General features: G+C 43.9%; 1 protein-coding gene across 1 annotated transcript in view; it reads left to right on the forward strand.

The window, feature by feature from the left end:
• DNER (delta/notch like EGF repeat containing) overlaps window positions 1-23,653 on the forward strand; it is a 239,418-nt gene that overhangs the window by 177,232 nt on the left and 38,533 nt on the right. The window lies entirely within an intron of this gene.

The raw sequence follows: 23,653 nt of genomic DNA on the forward strand, positions 1-23,653 counted from the left end.
GAATGTTCTCATCTATTAAAATTCTTACTGTGTGTACTGTATGTATTATCGGACCTGTGACGACCTCTGCAAATGTTCAGAAGTTCCATCATTTATTTTCCAAAGGTCTTCTGCATTGTACTGATTTTTTTTATTGTGTAAATTTTGAGACTCAGAAGTCACAATGATTCCCAGTCAAAATTTGTGTCTGCACAACCTACCTGTGTGGTCCTGAAAAGAACGCACATAGGTGACTCTCTGGTGGCTTCTGTTCTGCCTACGTCTCTCCATACTTGCACAAGCTAGCTAATCAGAATGGGTTGAAGCGCGATTCCTCACACGTGTGCCTGACCCGTCCATGTGGAGGCCAGTTCCCTGGTTTTGCTGGAGTCCTGGTTCTGTTCGTGCAGTTCCTTCCACACGGATGCCTGCTCCTCTGTCACCCCGTTTCACCTGCAGACTTCTCCTTCTGGGCCCAAAACGCTTTCTTCCCTCTGAATTCCAGCAGTCACCCTCCATATCACTAGCCTGGTCTTTAAAACATTATATTAATTGTCTTTCTCCCCACTGGGGATAGAGGAAGTATATTTTATTAGTAACCTTCGTGTAGCCATAATAGCTCCAAACCACCACAGTGAGCACGAATCTTTCTAGGTTTCGAGCTGGGTGCGTCACATCTCTGGTCCTTTCAGTGCCCTCCCTGCAAGCTAGATATTGCCGAGCCACATTTATGAATTGTGTCATACTTTAGTCATGTGCCTGTGGCCACACAGCCAGGAGGGGGCTGAAAGCAGATGCCAACTCAGGTGCCGTGGTTCTACTGCCCAGAACTTTGAAGGGCATACTCATGAATCAATGAAGGAGTTAGTAGGAAATGCAACCAAGCATTGAGGAGTGTTGAAAAACCTTTTCATGTAGACTCTTAATTCTCTGTTTTTCTAAGCAATCATGGGATTGACATTTTATAAGATGATATTTTATACATATATATGATATATATATGAGAAATATATATATATGAGAAATATATATATATATATATATATGAGAAATATATACATAGAGAGAGGGGCGCCTGGGTGGCTCAATCAGTTAAGCATCTGACTCTTGATTTCAGCTCAGCTCAGCTCAGATCTCAGGGTTGTGAGATCGAGCCCCATGTCAGGCTCTGTGCTCAGCGTAGAGTCTGCTTGTCCTCTCCTTCTGCCCAGCCCTCTACCCATGCTCTCACTCTCTCTCAAATAAATAATAAATAAATAACATCTAAAAAAAAATTATTTATGAAGAGAGAAAGAGAAAACTATTGAAAAAGATTGATTTTGAGGAACGGCTCATGTAATTGTGAGAACGGGCAAGTTCTCAATCTATAGTGCAAGGTGGCAGGCTGGAACTCAGGCAGGGTTTCCTTGTTGCAGTTTTGAGCCTGAATTCCTTCTAAAGAAAGCTCACTCTTTCGCTCTTAGGCCTTCAACTGCTTGGATGAGGCCCACCCACATTATGGACAGTAATCATTTTACTCAAAGCCTACTGCTTTAAAAATTAATCCCACCTAAAAAGTACCTTCACAGCAACACCTAAACCAGCGTTTGACAACATATTTGGGTGCTGTGGCTTGGCCAAGTTAACACATGAAGTTAACGCTCACAGTACCATCTTTGGGTTTCCCATTAAACCCTGAGGTGAAGAAATTTCTCCACCCCTCCATCTGCCATGAGATACTTTCCTGTGCTTACCCCCGCTGTCTCCTGTCAGAGCCACTGTGGAAATGGGCATGGCTTCCGCACCGGAAGCCAGTTCTCCTCCATGTGCCGGGCAGTGTGCGTGCCGGGGAGCTGGGTGTGCTCTGGAGGAGGCAGCGCGGGGCTGTACCCTTGCCTGGTGGGCACGCAAAGCACCCAGACCACTGTGTTTGCGAATGAAGCCAGCTGCGGTGGTGCTGGGGAGAACAGGGCCTCCCTCACGTTGTGACTCACGGGGGGCGCTCTGCGTGTCCTAAGGCACTGCGGCATCTCCGCCCCCGCCCGCTCCCGCAGCCACCGGAAGCAAACTCATTCTGTCAGGAACTTCCTTCCGACCGCGTTCCCAGACTCCTGGGAGCTCTGCTTCCACCAGTGAAGCCCCACCCGAAGAAAAACAACTATCCCACGGCCAGAAGAGAGCTTTGTTTTGTCCTCCTCTTCTCTTCAGATTTCCTTTCTTAATCGTTATTAACTTTTTCTTTCTATTCGGTTAGCTAATTTTTAAAACTTCAAATGGAATGTAGATATTTAAAGGTAAACATTACTTTGTGTGGCTATTATGAAAATGTTGTTTAATACGAGTTTATCAACAGGTAAGAGCAGGCTTACATGGGTCCTACACAGAAAATGTATTTCCTACTCTTTCTCTTTCCACACTGGGAGGTGAGAACCGATCTGTGAGATTCCTCCCATTGACTGTTACCATGGGAAACTTACAGGACTTCTCTGGACCTCAGCTTTTGTATTTTTATGAGGAACATCTTAGATGCCTGTCAATTCAATGGCAGTTGGTGTCTCAGCCTAGACGGGGACAAGTTGCTGACCGTGGTCTGCTGTGTATGAGAGCGTTAAATATGGCATGTGGCACGTTTCCTGGCATGGAGTAGTGAGAGCTGTTGCCTTTTCTTTCCATCCATGGACATTCCAGCATTTCTTTCTTTCTTTCTTTTCTTTTCTTTTCTTTCTTTCTTTCTTTCTTTCTTTCTTTCTTTCTTTCTTTCTCTTTCTTTAAGAGAGAGAGAGAGAGCACGAGTGGGGTGGGGGTGGGCAGAGAGAGAGAAGCAGACTCCCCTGCTCAGCGGGAAGCCGATGTGGGACTTGATCCCAGGACTATGGGAACATGACCTGAGCGGAAGGCAGCTGCTTAACTGATTGAGCCACCCAGGTGCCCCCCCCCCCCCCCCCTTTTTTTTTAACCCAGACACGTATCTCCTGTTTCAATACCACTTTCTTCTCATGCTGGTCTCTACTCAAACTTCATTCCTGGCTAGCTGGAGCATTTAGCTTGGTAATAGTTAAACGTCCAGCCACTAAGCATCCTTGAAAAGCCTGAAGAAACACGTATTCCCTTCCATGTTTCCTTCATTTCTTAGGTGGTCTCTCCCCGGGGCAGAGCCTAGGAGTTCTGTCAGAGTTCTCTCATCGAACTGGGGAGATAAAATTGCTTTCAGAGGGGTTGTTTCCTCAGATCATTAGGTGACATTGTGTGAAATAAAAAAGGCATCTTAACATCTGGGAAGAATTTACATTTTAAGAGGTGAAAATGACAATTCTCTGAATATGAAAATTTTAGTCTTAATCTTTTGGAGCATGTAATTGCTTTACCGCTAGTTTGCAGAATAGAAGAATCTCACGAGAGTAGGTGAAATTGGGCGTCTAGCTGAAGAGCGGCAAGCCTGCTCATCTTTACAGAGAGCAAACCGATCCCATTTCATAAAATGACAGCAGATTGAAATCATGTCAGGTTGATAATTAGTTCCCATCTGACAAAATGCCATTTGGATGACTGCAAATCAGATTTGCCAGGTGCTTTATTTTCAAACCTCATTTTTAGCTTATCAGGCTAGGGATTTCTGATGGGATTTTAATATTAAATAATAAAATGTCAGCACTGAGTAATCACTGAAATATTATCTTTCAGTGACAGTGTTAAGTGATAGGCCACAAATACTCCAAAAAAAAAAAAAAAAGGCAAATTGAAATCTCCCCAAGACTAGAGAACGTGAGAACTTGGAGCCCTGTAAGCATTGTAGGGGGGAGTGCCAGGGTGCGAGGAACTTGTCAGGGGTTTGGGGGGCACGCTCGCAGGTGGAAGCCATGGTGTTTCACGTGCTCTCAGTACAATGGTAGCGTCTGTAGATGCCATTTGGATGATGACCGATACTGGAAGGAATCCCTGGTTGGAGATGGTTTGCCTGAGTTCACTGGTCTTGGCTCCTGCCTAATGCAATTGAATCGTTACTCTGACCTTGTTTGTTGAATTGAATTAACTATGCCATTATAGAATGTGTCTTGAGTTACTATTTAAAGGATTTAAAATATAAGGCATCAGGATTTTTACGTGGCTATACAAATATCAGGTTTTGTCTTTGTGAATAACCAACGAGACCTGGGGCAAGTCGCCAATCATGTGTCTCTGCTGATTCTTCTCCACCAGAGGGTCGCTAACTCATTTAGATCATCCAGACTATAAAAGAAAGAAAGTTTAGCCTCTTTTCCAAGTAACTTTTTTTAAAGGAAACTATGGGAATCAGGTACTTTTTACACACGCCGTACATGTGGGCTGCCCCTCTGGTCTCTGTGGCCTGAAAGGCGGCTGGCATTGCTTCCTTTGAACTCAGACTTTGCAATATCAGCACTCTGATAGTGTCTTCTGGAAACACAATCTAAGATAAGACTTACTGCTTTGGATTTCAATAGCCATTCAACAGGCATAAAGAAAAAAGCACACCTACAAGATATGAAGACGTTTAGCTTGCTAATGAGTACTTAATTGCATTTAGATTCTTGGATAAGGACAGTGGACAACTTTCATCTTTTATGAACCAGGAAACTTTTTTTTACTAGGTTCACTAAGATGGAGATAATTCTTGTGTTTAACAAGCTCTAAGGGGTTTCTGATCGATATATCACAGTAGCCCTAAGAGTTATAGATTGTATACAATATATCGTCTCCTTTCCCCACATCCCAACCCTGTTACTATGCCCTTCTTTTGTTATATTTCAAAATATGTTATCTCCCCTCACCACGGGGATCCCAAATAGAGTCCTGAGTACCTAGTTAACAGCCGTAGGAATTCTTCATGATCTGTACTGTACCTAAGAAAGAAATTTAAATCTCTACATGGACATCATGATGACAGTAAGAACACTGACATATGGGAGCTTGTTGGACAATTACACGTAGGCCTTGGAGGTGTTAGGAGCTGGCCTGGTGCTCTCAGCTGGGCCACTGTGTCTCCTTTTGGACACAGGGACATAAACAATCCCACAGAAACTGACCTCAGATATGGTCATTCCTAGACCATGATAAAGTGAGACAAACAAGACCATTTCATAATTCTAGATACAGACAAAAGCAAGGTCACCATGCAACCCACACAATACCACACTTCCCCTTCTCTCACAAATAAATTGAGGGCCAGCTGCTTCTTTACCAGTTGGAGCTTTAGCCTTGAGCTAGCTTGCCCTTGCTGTAGATCGGATTTATTGAGATACTCAAGCATAGAGCTGCTCCTGCTTTCTGACGCCCACTCTAGAATGAATCCTTCCCAGATCATCCGACTGGAGTTCAAAACCTGGCAGTAGCATCTAACCCCCCTTTTTACTGAGACATCTCCTGGTTCCCAGGATGTGCGTTCTCCCTTGCTGCAAAGAGTGATGAACCCAACTTGTTCAGCTATAGGTGTATTCCTGGTAGCCTTTAGTTGGAGAGCAGTGACTGGACTTAACTGATTGAAATGTTCAAAATATTGAAAGTTCAATCAATTGAGTTAACAATAGCCCAGTCAGAATTTCCAACGAGTTAGACAGGGAAATACTGTGGATTTATACATGGGGGAAGGATGCTATGGAACCAAAGTCCTGGGTGAGGGTCGGAGGGGGAGGAGAGGGGAGGTTCAGAGATCCGTAGATGCAGTTGGTTGCAGAATAAGGTGCCTTGTGTGCAGTAATGAGCGGTAAGGCTGAAATGCTCGCTGGGGCACACTGGGGAGACTGGATGCTGAGTTTGCAAAGTGAAGACTTGGGGACAGTTTGTACTGTATGTGAACTGGTCTGTGTTTTAGAAAGATTATTCTGATAGAATTGGGAGATTTCTAGGGAGAATGAGTGATTCTAGGAAGAATGGGGAAGAAAGATTATTCTGGTAGAATTAGATATTACAGGTAGATAGACTTTCGGTCGAGAAGAGATGGTAAGTAAGACAGTAGAGGAGCCAGGAAGCTCAGGCAGATAGAAGTGAGGGCTTGAACTTGTGGCAGTGGGAATGAAAGGTTGGACCTAAAATCTGATCTACAGGTGGAATCATCAGAGTTGTCAGCTGAATGCAGGGAGCAAAGGTCAGAATGGAGCCGAAGGTACCTCTCCAGCTTTAACTTGGGAAACTCGGAGAAACAGGAGAATGTGCAGAAGGAGCCTTAAGCCTCCTGACCATAGGATGTGGAGGAGTCTGCCCAGCGGAGTCCACAGCTGCTACCACGGCCATACTCATCTCCATTTTGTTTTTGCTCTAATTTTGGGGGCATTTGGGGAGAATTAGTGATATTTGACTTCTTTAGGCTAGTGACCTGAGGGATTAATAGAAGGGGAGAAAGGACACCGGTAATGAGTGAAGGACACTTGCTGGTGGAGCATATGGAATTTTTATGAGATTCTTGACATTAAAAATCTACTCATAAGGCTGCTTTTCAACCTCACTTTGAAGAGCTAATCCGTACGTATGAAAGTGTTGAAGAACCGGCCTTTAATTATAGAGGATTTCTGTTCCTTCTGCTCCCACCGCTCCGCTTAAAATTCAAGGAGTTGAGAGCTCATTCGTGGCTGAACTATTGTTGAAAAGGAATGAGATTTACCTACTCGCTGGAGGTTTTAGAATAGTCTGTGAAGACAGCAGAAAGCGTTTGACGTCATCTTACCTGGAATGCAGGCCGGGAACGAGCTGATAATAGCTTGCGTCACTAAGCCGTGCATTTCTGAGGATGTGAAACGCTGCCGGCACACAATTGCAAGAGCTTCTCATGAAGTTCATGGCCGTGAAGGTCCGATGGGGACATATTTGAAGCTCTTTCATAACTAAGCCATTGACTCCTATTTTGTTTTGTGGTTGGGAGTTAATTACCATCCAATCGGTAACATTTTTCGGCTAGCTGAGAGTCTGGGCATCTGGAATTGAGGACAGAAAGTCAGCATCCTTGCCTCTCTTCCCAGCTGTGATAGAAAGGGGCCCAGCTGAGAGTTGAGCAGAGCCCAATTCAAGTCTCAGCTTTGTCATTGAGCAGCTGTGCAATTGGCCTCTGGCAGCCTTAGTTTCCTCTTCTACGGATTGGGGATAAACCATAAAGCTCAAATGAGGTGATGCATACGGTCTTGTAACTTTGAAATCTATAAAACCACGAAGCAGTTGTGCAAATGTCAGCTATGCCTTTACCTGGGGAGGATGGGTGAGGAATGATTAAATCTGTGCCCACGTTCTTTTTATATGACGTTCAAGGCTAGAGTTGGAGTAGAGGTGGGTTCCGTCTTCATGGCCATAGTGGGTACAGGCCCATCTGCTTACAGGATTAAGTGATTGCTTGCTGCCTGGGCTCTCGGTGGCTTCAGTGATAAATATTTAAGTGTCCGGTGCTGGGCAGAGCTCTTTAAGTGGAATGGCTACTCAGATCCTCACTGTCCTTAAGTAGTGGGACCGTGGTTGTTGCCATTTCTGGGCCCAAGACTACAGAGCTAGTTAAGGTTGAAGCCAGGATGGAACCCCAAGCATTTGGCATCCAGAGCCTCTGTTATCTCAAAGTAACAGGAAATGGGGTCAAACTGTGGCTTTGACTCACTAGCGATAAGTGAAAGACTGAAAAAATGAAAAATTTTCACCAGATTTCCTAGGCAGTAGTAGTCTTAGTAGCTACCTCAGAAGAACACGTTAAATTGGGGTTTATCAGGACATCGATTCAGCTGTATGTGCCCAGGTAATGCTCTTCCTCCAGGCAGCTTTGCGTCTGTAGGACTGCCTACATCCAACTCCGTGCCAGTCACTGGACAAAATTCTCTCTGACTTAACCCCAGGTTGTAGTATTCTTATTTTCTTAATTCAAGGATGAAGAAGTTGGGGCAGTGAGAGTATAAATAGCAGGAGGCAGGGGTGACAGAGCCCCAAATTTAGCTGGGTTTGCCTAGCACTGAAGTTCTGGACCAACAGGTAGGTTCTCAGCAGAAGCCTACTTGTGCCCTCCCCCAACCCAAGTTACGTGTGAACCTGGGCACTCACTTATGTTTGAGCCAATCATGAGAAGACGCTTTTAGACTTGTCTCAGCACAGCTCCTGAGATGAGGCTTGAAAAGCGGCCTTGGTTGTGATTCAGCCAGTGCCTCCTGACCAATAGTTCCTTCCTTCCCGGCGCAGAGAAGCCCAGCTCTGACTTGCAGAGAGATTGAACTGCTCGTGGGGCGGGGGACCCCTTCCGCTTTTGTTACACCGAGGATTCAGCTCCTGCGAAATTGTTGCTGGGGGCTACCTGGGACGGAAACTTAGGACCGCATCTCACCTGATGGCTGCTGCTTGCACCTGTTTAAGAACCTGCTCTCCTGTGGCTCAGATGAGAAACACCGACGTGGCCACGTGGCATGTGTGTCGCCCTTCAGCTTAGGTAGTCTGTCTTGATGGGTGGTGCTTCTCACTCCTGGGGGCCCCAGTGCCCAGAAGCAATATGACCTTTTTTCTTACCACCAGAACCTGAACTTCTCCCGCATGGGTAGTTGTAGGCCCCGGACGCCTTTGATGCCTTTTCTTTTGACCTGGCTCTGGGAATGTCCCTGAACTGTTCTTCCCTCTTCACAGTTTTTTCATTCTTTTGTTTTTTCATTCTTTGCCTGGAGAGAGCGCGGATGTCCTAGCTTCCGGTGTCCCTCCTTCCCATGGGAGTGGATCTGCGGAAGTGGTCTCTTGTCAGTGTGAGTAGTGGAGGCGCAGCTGGCCTCCGGAACCCCAGGGTGGGAGTCCCTGTGCCAATGTGCTGGTGTGAGGGATGTCTGAGATCTAGCGTGACCGATGGCAGCCTGCGTCCTGAGTCCCAAATAGACAACCCAAAAGGTGACTTGCCTGCATGTTTTTTTATTTTTTCCCCCCTGGTCTTTTACTCTTCACTGTGCTTTTAAATTCTTTATTGATCTGGATTTGTCTAAAAACCTGCAGACAATGTCCTGCGTTTGTTCCGTTGGTTTTCTATCACCATCAATAATTTTCAATTTAAGGGCACACGATGAAAGTTGCTGCATGTGCTGACTGCTTTTATAAAATTGCTTCTGTTTTAATGAAGATTCGGAGCCCCTAGGTGTACCTGCAGCAGAGTGACACATGACCTCTTTTTTTATTCCAGCACCTGGTCAACTCAAAGCACTTCCCGATTTTGTGGAACGGCATGTCCTCTCCTGTGTCGTCAGGTGCTTCCTGCCACAGTGCTCCATTTAAAACCCCATTTGGCCTTAGAGGAGTTGCCTGGAGAGATCGTTAGCTGTTTGGACTAAAGTCTTAATGATACGTTGATGATTATCAGATCATGTTTCATTTTGTTCAATGCCAGATGGTTTCTGATGATACAGATCAGAGCAAATGTCCGAGGTTCAATTCATTAGTCAAAGTATGTCTTTTAGGTGGGATAAGCCCAACTGAAAGTAAGTGTGGACTAAGGAATATGTCCTGCCTGGTGGTCTGATCTGGAGGCAACTTCCCTTCATCCATTACCCCCTAAAAATGCCTTTCCTAATAGTTTGCTGATGCCTACGTTTTATGCCTGTGGTTTTATTTCTCTAAGTTAGGCAATGTCTCTGGTAATTAAACCTCTGTATTTGTTAGTTACTGCTGCCTAACAAAGTGTTCCAAAATTTGGTAGCTTAAATACAATCTAGTATTGCTTACAGTTCCGTGGTTGATCATTTGGGCAGGGCTTAGCTGGGGTATCTCTTCTCTGTTCCACTTGGTGTTTAGTGTGCTCACTCATGCTTGTGTGGTCAGCCAGCATGTTGGCCGGGGATTGGCCAGTCCTGGATGGCCTCACGTACGTGCCTCATGCTTGGCTAGAATGATGGGGGCCTCAGGGCATCATGGTACTCATTATCCAGCAGACTAGTCTGGGCTTCTTCACATGGCACCTGGGTTCTAAAAGCAGCAAGGGAGGACAAGCCTAATGCACAAACATTCTTTAAAGTTTCTTCTTCTTCTGTTATGTTTGCTAACGTCTCACTGGTAGGGGCATGTCATAGGCCAAGTCCATAGATTCCTTTTCTCAATGGGAGGAGCTACAGAGAATTTGTGGCTTTTTTTTTTTTTATAATCTACCATAATCTTAAACCTACATATGTGAGGAATGTGAATGAGTTTAATATAAAAACAGATTTGAGGAGGACAGTTGAAAAATAACAACAGTGTGTGGTTATGATGGTTTGAGTGAAAGACAAGGTCCCACTGGACTTGCCTACCCAAGGGATAAGGAGTGTCTGGGAGACAACTGCTTCCTTTCTTCAGAATTTCTTCACAAGTCTATAGATGGAGTCTTGTCTCTGCTTTATGTCAAGGAAGTTTTAGTTTCTACGTTTGATTATTTATATTCATAGTCTACTAGGATCTGCCCTTTTGGTTTTTCACTGCTTTCTAACCTCTTAAATGAATAAGTGCCCTATTTTTAGGCACCTTAGTGATCATGTAGTAGGAGGCAATAGAAACAGAACTCAGGATTGACTCAAACCATTGAGTTCTGATTCCAGTTCCTATGCATTGAGCAATTTTCTTTATCATCCAGTTGCCTCAAGGTATAGTCTGGTGGTTCCTTTTCTCCACAAAGTTCTTTTTTCCCCCTTAATTAAGAACTGTTTTATGTGTGTCTGTTTCTCATTTTGAATTTCTAATGTGAGAAAGTACAAGAGATAATATACAAAACTGTGTAGCCACTAAATAGTTTTTTAAAAAGTTTTCTTTGAAATTCCAGTGAGTTAACATACAGTGTAATATTAGCTTCAGGTGTACAATATAGTGATTCCACACTTCCATACATGACCAGTGCTCTCCTTAATCCCGACCACCTATCTAACACATCCCTCCCCCCACCACCTCCCCGTTGGTAACCATCAGTTTGTTCTCTGTAGTTAAGAGTCTGTTTCTTGGTTTGCCCTTCTCTCTCTTTTTTCCCTTTGCTCCTTTTTCTGTTTCTTAAATTCCACATATGAGTGAAATCATATGGTACTTGTCTTTCTCTGACTGACCTGTTTCACTTAGCATAATACTCTGTAGCTGCATCCATGTCATTGCAAAGGGTAAGATTTCATTCTTTTTTATGGTGGAGTATAATTCCATTGTATGTAGACACCACATCTTCTTTATCCATTCATCAGTTGCTGGACACTTGGGCTGTTTCCATAATTTGGCTATTATAGGTAATGCTGCTATCAGTATCAACATCAGGGTGCAGGTATCCCTTTGAGTTAGTATTTTTGCATTCTTTGGGTAAATACCTAGTAGTGCAATTGCTGGATTGTATAGTAGTTCTATTTTTAACTTTTTGAGGAACGTCCATGCTCGTTTCCAGAGTGGCTGTACTCCTGGTTTGCATTCCTACCAACAGTGTGAGAGGGTTATCCTTTCTCCACATCCTCGCCAGCACCTGCTGTATCTTGCGTTGTTGATTTTAGCCATTCTGACAGGTGTGAGTGATATCTCATTGTAACAAAAGAATATGCAATGGGAGAAAGACAGTCTCTTCAACAAATTGTGTTGGGAAAACATGCAAAAAAATGAAACTGGACCACTTTCTTACACCATACCCAAAGATAAATTCAAAATGGATTAAAGACCTTAACGTGAGACATGAAACCATAAATATCCTAGAGAAGAACACAGGCAGTAACCTCTTTGGCATCGGCCATAGCAATTTCTTTCTAACTGTGTCTTCTGAGGCAAGGGAAACAAAAGTAAAAATAAGCTACTGGGACGTCATCAAAATAAAAAGCTTCTGTACAGTGAAGGAAACAATCAACAAAACTAAAAAGTGACCTATTGGAAAGGAAAAGATATTTTCAAATGACATATCTGATAAAGGTTTAGTATTCAAACTGTATAAAGAACTTATAAAGCTCAACACCCCAAAATAAGTATTCCAATTAAAAAATAGAAGACATGAATAGACATTTTTTCAGAGAAAACATACAGATGGCCAACAGACACATGAAGAGATGCTCAACATCACTGATCATCAGGGAAAGGCAAATCAAAACCACAAAGAGATCTCTCCATGAAGTTCTTCAGCTGAAATCATGACTGTAAGAGTCAACTTCAGCCCTTATGAGTGTACAACCCGTAGGGATGGTGGCCAAGTGGGAAGTGTGTGCTTCTAAAAATGTCTCTGAATGACTATGAGAAATTTCCTTGGTGTTTAACAATCTTAAAGATTCAGCGTATTTACTTGAGAATGACAATGACTAAGAGGTAGGTTAGAGGATTGCTTTGTACTGTGCCTTTGAATGTCCTCAGTGAAAGGAGAGGGAAAGCAAATATACCTGGAGAAAAGTACATCTGCACTGTGGATTCCATGTACCAGAATTTTCTGGAATAGGCTTGATCACAGTGCTTTGTTTTCTATCACACAACTACTTTGGTACTAAACTATGTATCCATGAGGGCTCCCTCTTATCAACAAAAACAGCCTAACTTTGTCGTTTCATGTTTCTCAAGTTTTGGGTTGTAAAAATGATTGTAGATTGTCTGCCATTTTTGCTTTTCTTTTTAATTAAAAAAATTTCCCCCAGACTTATTGCAATATAATTGACATGTAATGTATAAATTTAGGATGTACAAGGTGTTTATTTGATACACTTATATATTGCAAAGCAATTACTACCACATAGTTAACACCATCATGTCACCAAATTACCAGTTCTTTTTTGTGGTAAGAGCATTTGAGATCAACTGTCTTAGCAATTTTCAAGTATGTAATACAGTATTATTAAATAATCACCATGCTGTACATTAGATCCCCAGAACTTATTCATCTTATAACTGAAAGTTTGTACCCTTTGACCCATAGCTCCTTAGCCCCAGGAAACCACCCTTCTACTCTCTGTTTCTATGAGTTCTGTCCACCATTTTCTGATGAATGCGTATTCCCTTGGCTAAAATGTTATTTTTATGGGTTTAGGAAGCTGGATCAGAGATGTGGGGGGAACTGCACTCACTAATCTGAATTTTGACTTGTTTCTCCACATTCTGATTAAGTATATATGACTCCCAGTCCTAGAGGGAGAAATAAATGTTGGCCCACTTCTATACCCTTATCACCTTCCCTCATTTTAAACCCCCACCCCTCCGCAAATTTGGCATTTGCTATCAGTTTGGGATTCCTTTATATTGCTTTCGTCCCTTAAGCAAATCAGAGAGGAGTACAGTTTCATTTAGTCTATGTCGTCTACGGTGGGTGGATCATCTGACCACATTTCACTGTTGGTTTATTTATATGCCTGTGACTGGTCATGTTCTGACTACGTGTTTTCTGGTGGGTTTTTTTGATACGCTGAGGGAAGCCATAGATATTAAAAAATATTACCATGCCATATCTGGCACCTGTCATAGATGACTCCTACCACTTCCTGCCCTTTTGAGAATCAGCAGTTGTATGAGATATGTGCTTTGTATAGCTCAGTGGCTCTCAGACTTCACTGTGCGTTAGAATCACATAGAGGGCTTTTGAAATCAGAGTCCTGGGCTCCATCCACAGTGTTTCCGAGTCAGTAGGTCTTGGTTGGGGCCTGAGAACTTTCACTTCCAATGAGTTTCCAGGTGATGCTGATGTTGCCGGCTTTGAGACCGCACAGCAAGAACCACTGGTATAGTGTGATGAACAGACACAAGCCCTTTCGAGGGCAAACACCTCCAAAGAATATTCAGTGATAATCGAGTAAGTAAATTAGAATCAAATTTAAGTAAGTTTGTGAAATAAATTAAATGGATGAAACATTTAACAAACTTTCCTATATTTCCCCCTTTAGAAATTCTTCTTTGTTCATGAACATACTTACATGAAAATAATCATCTAAGATGGATTTTCTCTCCAAAGTACTGTCAGAGAACCTTAGTCTTTGATTTGCTCCAATGCTTCCCTGTTGCCCGTGTGGGGTCCTGTGTCAGTCTGCGTGCATTCCGTATTGAACAACCTCTAGAATGTGAAGGATTTGAGCCTACCTTTTCTTTTCCAAATCTCTTCATCATTCTCCTCATCTCAAATATGAACCATGCCATTTTTACATGTGTTTATAAACATGCTAGTCAGATGAGATCATAGGAATATTTCATTAAAACATTCTGTTGGTGGGCGCCTGGGTGCCTCAGTTGGTTAAGCATCTGCCTTTGGCTCAGGTCATGATCCTGGGGTCCCGGGATGGAGCCCCACATCAGGCTCTCCATCCAGTGGAGTCTGCTTCTCCCTCTCCCTCTCTGCCCGCCCCCCACCACTCCCCCACTGGTGCTCTCTCTCTCTTGCTCACTTGCTCTCTCTAAATAAATAAAATCTCAAAAAAAAAAAAATGAAAACTAAAACACAGGAAAAAATTTTATTTGTTGTTTATAAGGAAACACATACCACAATGATCTTTAAAATCAGAGTTGTAAAATATCTTTTCATTACATTTAATCTTGGATCTTAGTGCTTTAATCATAGTGTGAGAAGAATTTGTATTTAAAAAATTACTTTCTATAAAGTGTTAGTAAGAAAAACAGGCTACTTAATAAAGGATAATTTTAACTGTAGCCACCATATGTTTATAGGACATACTGGCAAGTTTGTAAGCTGCAAAGAAATATATGAACATTAAGCTTTATTAGTAAAGGAAACAGTATTTCTTCTTTACATATTTGCATCCCCTTGTGCATGCATTTCCCTTTAGTAAAACATTTCTTTATTGCTCCTCCTTTGTTAAACTCCTGAGTAGCATTTTTTCCCTCTTCTTTCAGCTGGCATAGATCATAGGTAGAATCCACCCTCTAGTGGCGAAAAGCATCATGCAAAAAAGATATTTATAAAGACAAAGCTAAAAAATTACGAAGAGGTTGATTTTTTCATGGGACTAGTTTGTGACCTAGTTCCGAAGGCAAATCCAAGAGAAGACTTCTAGAAACACTTAGCATAGAAAAATCCCCAAGATGAGGGACAGGTTTGAGCCTTGGTTTGCAGGTGCTGTCTGGGCAGGCTTGGTTGAGTTCTAGAACATCATCACGATCCAGCTGTGTCAACTGCGATATATTCTTTAATTTGTCCTTAGATGTGTTTGGAGGAGAATGCTAATTATTTGTAAGGCTGGAACTCAGGACCGTGGTGGTTTGCTTTTCTACCATATATTGAAGGCTTTTTTTCCTTCGCATGTGAATTAATGATGATTTACACTCTTAATAAACCTGGATATGTTCCAGAATTTTTAACATCTTCAAAGATTTTCTTTTTTGTTAAAAGATGCAGTTCTCCTTTAAAAAAGAGTTTTATTTATTGGCAGTGCACCTTATTGGGATGGTTTTTCCTCATGTCTGAAAAAGTCTTCTGATAAGACTGGATCTTTTCCCTCCAGACACCTCTCCACCTAAAAATTCCCCTTAATAAAGTCAGCCTTTTCCCAACGTTGCCAGTTATCCTTTTACCCAAACAACTGTAGACAGAGAGCACGGGTCTTGTTTCCCTCGGTAACCAGCAACGTGATTTGGAGTTGTGATAATACAGGTAAAATACCTATAAAAGCGTCTGTGATATTTTTCTTTTGTGTCACACACGTAATGTATTTTCAGTGTGGGAAATTAGAAAATTTGAATATGCACACTTAAAATATAAAAAAGAATCCTTTGATTTCTCTGCCTGACAAAACCCATCAATTTCGGGAGACCTACTCCCAGGCATTTTTATATTTGTCCAAATCAGACAGTTGCAAAGAAAAGAACCCTTGCTGCAATTATTTATGCAAAGGTCGCTGTGCGCTGTGATTGCATCCTCCTAGCAAGCTCAGTTCGGCACTGTGACTGAGCGTCTTCTGTATTCTCCAACCTGTGTGCTAAGGAAGGGAGAAGAGACGGGACCCGGGCCCGCTGTTAAAGAGAAAGTACAGAATTTGGCGTCAAAGTTTGAGCTGCGAGTCAAGGTTTTACTGCCCGCCAAGAAACCAGATCCAGCACAGAGAGTCTCAGGGGATGAGGCAGAGGGAAGGCGAAGGGGTAGGTTTTTAAAGAGCCAAATGTAAACTGACTCTGTTTCACATTAGAAAAATCCAGGTATTTGAGTGGGCTCATGGGTTGTGGGCTTACAGAGCTGGTAGCGTTTGTGTTTTTCCAGGAAGTAGAGGCAGTGGTTCAGGGTGCTGGTGCCCTTCGGGGTTATGGTGCTTTACTGCCTTTGTGGCATGCTCGAGGCCGGCACCTCTTTCAGAATTCTAGAACCTTCGTTGTCTTTTAAAATCAGGTTTGCTTGGTGGTCAGCATACCAGGGGGACACAGTGGAGCCAGTGACACCTGGATGGCCCCAAGCTCCCCACCTGTAAACGCTTAACACTGGGTTACAGAAAGAAGTTCATGGAAGGAAAGTGGTGTCAAATCCATTTTATTGGAATAAAAGAAAACTTGAGAGGTGAGAATAACTTTTCTCAAATGTTCAAATCACTACCCCCTCTGGTGCCCCACTGTCTCGGTGACTCTTGAAAGCGGTGCCCACGTCCTGTTGGTCGGTAGTTACACCAGGTGGCGGTGTGGCTCCACGGGGCACCCACAAATTTCGGAGTAATTCCGTCGTGTCTCCACCAGTTTCTTTCTCTCTGTCGTTGTAGGTGTTCTTTCTCTGTGCCTTTTTTCCTGTCTCCCCCTTGATATTCTGGGTCCCTGTCTTCCTCTTCTGCTCTCTCTTCTTCCTCCACTCCTTCTCTTTTTGCTCTCCCTCTCTCTCTCTGTTTCCTCCCCCATTCCCCAACTTCTTGCGTCTTCTGACCCCATACCTTTCTTTTTTAGCTACCATGCCATAGACCCCTCAGTACCTAGCTCAGTCCTGGCCAGTATGGTCAGAATTCTGCAGATGATCATTACAACGAGCTGGTTTTTCTTCATACTGCTTCCCTTTCCCTGGGAGAAACTGGTAATTCCCTTTGTTCGATTAAGGTCTACTTCTAGAAAGTGGTTTTACCGGCTTTCCATCCCAGTCCCCTACTCCAGCCCCACCGTGTGAATGAGATTCTGTCGTATTGCCTAGAACAGAAACTGACCCCTGGAAGGGGGTCCAATAAATGTCAGTCCCTTCATTCCTTCTGAAAGGAATCGCAGCATCTGGGCAAGACAAGCTAGGAAGCTGGGATTCACCTTCATCCCCGCCCTTTCTTACCCTCCACATCCTATTTCTTCCAAGTGTTGCTGTTTTCCTTTTTAAGTGGTTCTTGACATTTCCTCTCTAGCTGGCCCTGCCACCACCCTCATACCTCTTAGCTGATTTCTCCACATTGATTCTCGCGGGTCTTTCCCCCATTTGCCGAAAGAGTGATCTGAGAGGCGCACCTGATTTTTCACCCCCTGCCCCCCACTCCGTTGAAGGCATCACCTGGTCTGCTGGCGCCCCTTGTTTGTTCTCTGCCCACTGCTCTTCCGTAGACCTCGGCCCATCTCTGGAAGGAGCCGTAGCAGACTGCCCCTCCCCCCCCATAGGACTTCCGCACACGCTGCCTTTCCTGCCTTCAATTCCCAGCGTGCGTCCCACCTTGTTGCTACCTGCACAAAACCCACCTCTCGGCTCACTGTCCCTTCCTCGGGGCAACCTCCCTGGAGCTCAGCCAAGGCCAGTTCTCCTGCTTCTCCTTCCCCCTGGCCCCCCAGATCCCCACCTTGCTCACACTCACCCGGTTATGGTTTCACATTTATTTGGCTGATTGTTCAGCGTCTGTCTCCTTTAGATGCTCCTAGTAGAGGTACTACATCCGTCTTCACACCGTGCCTGGCACATAGGAGGCACTTAATAACTATATGTTGCATTAAAGAATGAATCCATTGAAGAGGCAAACAGGAGACCCGGAACATGGCCAGCCTTCTCCCAATGACTGTGAAAGGAGGCGGTAGCCTGTGGGGATGGCAAGACTAACTCATTTCATGAACTGTTAGGATGTGACTTATAGCCGGCTCTCCGTTATCCATCTTTCTCGGAAGCCCAGGGAGGGACGTGCAAACCTGTAGATGGCTCAGCAGCATATAAATAATAGGGAGGCTGGAGAGTCTAAAACTTTAATTCAGCCTCTATGTATGGTCCTTCCAATTTAATGTTTATAAGAACCACAGCCATGGTTATTGATTGATTTGGGTCTTCTCACATCTATTTTCCTCTGGCTCAGGTGCCTCCAGCAATGAAAGGATGAGAGATTAGGGAATAAAGAAAGAAGCAGCATCAACGGCCACTGTGCTCCACACGCCAGCTATGCTCCGTCTTCTTGCACAACTTCCTCCCCTTTACAGACATTTTCTTTTTTCGTGTGTGTGTGTATGTGTGTGCACGCGTGAGAGAGAGGGAGAAAGAAAGAGACAGGAATGGAATTGCTCCATGGAAGTCTGTGCAGATACGAACATCAGCACATCTGTTTAGAACAGAACATTGGAACACTCGATAGGATTCATGTGAGCAGGGATTCATACCTATGTATTTTTTTCCTGTTCTTGAAAAGATTCCTATTGGGATCGTGTCGGCAGAGAGAGTGGTACATAGTGCATGTGCGTGCATACACACACAAGCTCACATGCACACACTCTCCCTGAAACGTAGCTCTTGGCAGAGTAAAATTTCGATTGCATTGCCCATCAGTCCATGGTGCTGAAGGGTCTCTATGCGATCAGTGAGTTCAGCGAGAATTTGAAAACTCACAATCATATTAAGGTAATAGGGTTGTTCTCCTTTTTGCCCACATTTTTAACTACCATGAGAGAATGTTTGGAAGATTTGATCTCTCAGGAGGTGGTCTAGACTTGAATCAGGGGGTCTTGGGCTTCCACATTTTATCATTCAATGTGAAATGAGTGGAGACATCCTCTGAGTTGCAACATGTCCTTAAAGCAACCAGTGCCCTTCTCCCCCACTTGCTTCAGTCTGACCTTAGAGTAAAACAAACAAACAAACAAAACCTCAAACACTTCAAATTCGCTCTCCCCTTGAATCTGGCTTGAGCTAGGGGGTGAGCAGTGTGGCCTCCCTGTTGTTCTGAACGCACCACCATTGTTTTCTGAAGTAACTCCTAGCTTTTTCTGGGCAGCGGGGAGCATAGGTGGCCCGGCGGAGGTGGCATCCATGGGGGAGATGCCCCAATTTGTTCCACAAAGTGTGGACACCATCTGGTTACAACCAGAGTCCCCCAGTTTGAGATGTTTCAGAGTGAGCCGTGATGGGCAAGGGGAGAAAAGAGCTGTCGAAAGACACAGCGTGGGGCCGGAGCCTCTCTCCTGTTAAGATGAACACTTAAGTGATGTTGTCTTGGGTCAATGTTGAAAGAGCAGAAAAAGAAAAAGGCAGCAGGAAGCCATGCTTTTCAGTGGACAGAATGAAACCCGGTGGTGGCCCTTGTGTTCTAGAACAGTTCAGACCCCGGGGGGTGGAATCCTGGCTCACTGTGCCTTTGCTAAGTCAGTCAGTAATATAGGACCTTGGTCTTCATGGGAGGACACAGGACTTCCAGCCTATTGGCAGAACAGTCAGCAGGGTTCTCAGTAGCTTAAAAATCACCAGGTGGGGTTTCTCTCCTCTCTCTTCCCTTTCTATCTATTCTCTCTCTCTCTCTCTCTTTCTGTTTACTTATTTATTTTTATTGAAGTGTAGTTGGCATACAAGGTTACATTAATTTCAGACATACGACATAGTGATTTGATAAGTCTATACGTTATTCTAGGCTCACTGCAAGTGTAGCTATCATCGGTCACCATATAACACTGTTACAGTATCATTGACTGTACTCCCTGTGCTGTCCTCTCATCCCTGTGACTTATTCAGCCCATACCTCGAAGCCTGTACCTCCTACTCTTCTCTCCTTTCTTTATTCCATTCATTTGCTATTTGAATATGGGCAGCTCCAGATGAACTGAGTGTCCGTATTCTCTCACTGCTGGAGGAAGTCACCCTGGGTCCGGTTTTATATTAAACCCATAGTCACAGATGGACCCCTCAGTTCTGCCCCAAAATCATTTTTCTCATTGAATTTACTCTTCACAATGAAAAATTCAAACCTACACATTTTCAAATCTCCTTGAGTTGTTCTCATGTTATAAAAAGGATCTAGAACATTGGTTCTCAGAGGGCGTTTATGTTCTCCAGGGGCCATACGGCAATGTCTGAAGACCTTTTTGGTTGTCACGACTGGGGGGAGGTGGGCGGCTGGAGTCTAGTGGGTAGAGGCCAGGGAGGCTGCTCAACACTCTGCGTTGTACCGGACAGCTCCCAACCATCAAGAATGACCCGATCCAAAATGTCACTACCGTTGTGGTTGAGAAATCCTGATTTTGGGTGCTAAAGACTGAATTTTGTCTCTCTCAAATTCATACATTGAGGTCCTAACCCCCTGCCCCTACCCGCAGTGTGACTGTATGTAGAGACAGTGCCTTCAAAGAGGTAATTAGGGTTCAATGAGGTCCTAAAGATGGGGCTATAAACCAGTATGACTGGTTTCCCATAACTGTCTGAGACACCAGGGAGGTTTGCCTACAGACACAAGGCCACATGGAGACAAGACACAGGGAGAAGGTGGCCATCCACAAGGCAAAGAGAGAAACCAAACCTGCTGACACCTTGATCTAGGATTTCCAGCTTCCAGAACTGTGAGAAAATAAATTTCTGTGGTTCAGTCCCCCCAGGTTGTGGTGTTTGGTTATGGCGGCCCTAGCAGACTGGTACACTAGGTAATGCATTCTGGGGACGTTCTTGGGAAAGTAGGAAGAACACAGGGTTGACTGTGTGTCCTTGGGCAAGTTTCTTTATCTTGTTGACTCTTAATTCCTCATCTACACATTGGGACTAGTCATGCCCATCATTTTGGGTTGTCATGAGGATTAAACAAGTTAGCACATGTGAAAGGGCTGATAAAAAGCAGAAGGCACTAACGTGCTATTAGACTGTAAGGTTCTTGCAGGCAGAGACCTGCCTTTAGCTTTGTATCCACAGTACCTACCTGGAAGCTCCTGGCACATTCTAGGCACATCTTAAATGTGTGTTGGTTTAATCAATGGCACTTTGGGTGCTGATTCAACAACTATTTTGAGCACCTTTTCTGCTACCCAGACACTGTGGGTACAGCCGTGAGCACTGCAATCGTAGCCTCTGCCTTCAAGCTGATATTCTAGTGGAGGAAGAGAAATAATAATCAAGAATAGAAGTCAAAATATGATTTCAGGGGCGCCTGGGTGGCACAGTGGTTAAGCGTCTGCCTTCGGCTCAGGGCGTGATCCCGGCGTTATGGGATCGAGCCCCACGTCAGGCTCCTCCGCTGTGAGCCTGCTTCTTCCTCTCCCACTCCCCCTGCTTGTGTTCCCTCTCTCGCTGGCTGTCTCTATCTCTGTCAAATAAATAAATAAAATCTTTAAAAAAAAAAAGAAATATGATTTCAGATGGTCGTTGAGTGTTGCCATGAAATCAATTGTTATGATGAGTAACTGGTGGGAGAAGCTCTAGATAGTGTTGTCAGAAAATTATCTGAAGAAGGGATTTTTGCCTTGTTTTTTTGTTTACTGATACAGGTGTGCTTTGTTGGTGATTTAAGTTCTTCAAGAGCTGTTGCTCTTGTGAAGTGATTTTCCAAAGTGGTGAACAACTCCTGGTACAACCTTCTCTTGACTTACCCAGTAGTTACATTCCAGGAAGACTCAGCATATCTTAAAAACTGTAAATGTAAGTGTGCATGTAAAGCTATTAGTTCAAGGCCTGGAAGGTTACGGACAGGGTTTTCACCTCCGAGAATTTCTAATGGGACAGACCGAAGTCGTGAGGGACGCCAGGGCATCCTTTATTGTGCAGGGGTATCCTAGACATTATAAGATGGTTTGGGGCGCCTGGGTGGCACAGCGGTTAAACGTCTGCCTTCAGCTCAGGGCGTGATCCCGGCATTGTGGGATCGAGCCCCACATCAGGCTCCTCTGCTGTGAGCCTGCTTCTTCCTCTCCCACTCTCCCTGCCTGTGTTCCCTCTCTCGCTGGCTGTCTCTATCTCTGTCAAATAAATAAATACTTTAAAAAAAAAAAAAGATGGTTAATATCTCTGGCCTCTACCCACTAAATTCCAGTCAAACCCCGCAATCAGTGTGATAAGCAATCCCTCCCCTCCCCCAATTTTCAAAACAACCTCTAAAGGACAGGCTAGCTCCCATTGAAAGTTATGATTTTGAAGGTCTCCAGTGATGTTTTTAAAAAAAATATTTTATTTACATATTTGAGAGGGAGAGAGAGAGAGAAAGCACAAGAGCAAGAGCAGGGGGAGGGGCAGAGGGACAAGTAGACTCTCTGCTAAGCGCAGGGCCCAATGTGGGGCTCCTTCCCAGGATCTTGAGATCATGACCTGAGCCTAAGACAGATGCTTACCTGACTGAGCCACCCAGGCGCCCCTCCAGTGATTTTCTAATCTTCTAATTCAGATGTCATTTTTCAGTCTTTAGAGCCTTTGAGCAGCCCTCCTTGATTTCCTTCCCCCTCCTGGCTCCCGTGACATTGCTGTCCTTGGCCCTTCCTCCTCTTCTTTGCCTTATCCCTGCCCAGTGTCCTGATCTGGTTTCTCCTTCTCCACCTGCCCATCCATGTAGATCTGACCTTGATCCCTTCCTTTTTCCTCTCCAAAGTTTTTCTTTGATGAAACTTCAACACCACTTCAAGGCCACTAATTCCCAGATGCTGTTTCTACACTATTTAAGCCTATTTTTCCAGCTGCCACCTGGATCTCTCTAAGTGAGCCCTAAGTTAAACAAAATCCAACTGGTCAACTTTCTCAAAAACCTGTTATTCGGTTGGTCGTGTTAATGGCAACATCATCCACTCACTCAGCCTAAATATGGCGGCCATCTTGACAACTCACACTCTTTACGTCCAGTTGATCACTGTGTTCTGTCAATTTAAGGAATATTGGAATCGAATATTCAGGAGCAAGTCATGCAAAGATGGGAGTGGTGGTGAAGATCAGTGCCCTGGAAAGGGCCATTCTGATCTCACCCTTATCTTTTGTTTTATTTAAAAAGTTCTTTGGACTAGCCTAATTTTCCTAGACCCTGGGCATACTGCCCTGAGCTAATTTGTTTGCCCGAATTAATTATTAGCAGGGGGTGGCAGCCTCATTTTCACAGAAGCCTTCTCTTTTGGAAGGAATGCCTTTTTATTCAAACAGTCCGATTTAGGTTCTTTGGCACCCAGCGTAAGGAGCACCTTGACATTTCCATAAAGGTGTTGAAATGTTACCATCCCTGAAGAAACGGTTTCAGAATATGAAACCTTTATCTTTTTCTTTTCCCCCAAGGAAGAAAACATCACCAGCTTAATTATCTCTGTAAAAGAACTTCCTCATTTGCTTTTCATGTTACTAGTGGAAGAGGAGAATGATACAGTTTGTGAAGAATGAAAACAATTACGGATGATTTCATGAAATTTGCTTTTGATTTTTGTCTGTGTAAATAACACCTCAATTGCAAGGTCAAAGATGCTTGTAGGGTTACCTGTTGTTCTTCCAAGTGATTTTTAAAAGATCAGTTAGGAGAGCAAATACAATTGAAAAGACGCTCCTTGAGATTGTTGCTCCGCACTGAGAAGCCAAAAGACAAAGAATTCGTTATGTAGGTTATATATTATGCATAAAATTTTTTTTAATTGTGAGAAAAATCACGTAACATGAAATCTACCTTATTAACACATTTTTAAGGGTACAGCACAGTTTTGTTCATGATATGCA

Source organism: Ursus maritimus, unplaced genomic scaffold (assembly GCF_017311325.1).
Source record: "Ursus maritimus isolate PB19 unplaced genomic scaffold, ASM1731132v1 scaffold_1, whole genome shotgun sequence".
NCBI lineage: Eukaryota > Metazoa > Chordata > Mammalia > Carnivora > Ursidae > Ursus > Ursus maritimus.